The sequence below is a fragment of the Penaeus monodon genome, chromosome 27, assembly GCF_015228065.2.
Source record: "Penaeus monodon isolate SGIC_2016 chromosome 27, NSTDA_Pmon_1, whole genome shotgun sequence".
In the NCBI taxonomy this organism is placed as follows: Eukaryota; Metazoa; Arthropoda; class Malacostraca; order Decapoda; family Penaeidae; genus Penaeus; species Penaeus monodon.
In genome coordinates this window covers 32,687,809-32,688,252 of record NC_051412.1, presented here as the reverse complement: position 1 = coordinate 32,688,252, position 444 = coordinate 32,687,809, and positions in this window count along the sequence as shown.

Genomic DNA, 444 nt, shown 5'->3' with positions numbered 1-444 from the left:
ATTCCCCACAGCCACACCTCCCTCTTCATCTAGTTCTCTTCTATTTTGAGTGAATTGACAACGTACATTGTTTTGCTGCAGATCTGCAACTCTCCTTGACCTGTCCTTCTTGTCTTGATTGATTTCTGACATGTGTCAAACGGTTGCACGGTCCTTGTTTGCTTGCTTTATCCATAATGCATTATATACAAGGACACAGACACATGTTTGTGCTTTTTGTGTGCGCGTCTTTCTATGCGGGGGAGTGTATGTGTCTGTCTTTGTAACTTGTGTATGTAGGACGGTGTTTATACATGTATTCGTGTGAGAATAAAATATGTATGTGCGCGTGTAATTGTCTGCGTGTGAATGTACGTCTGGGTCTACACGCTTGGGGATTCTAATATTAAAGACTTTGTACTTACTGTACATATTACCGTCGTTCATTTTACATTCAGAGGTTGG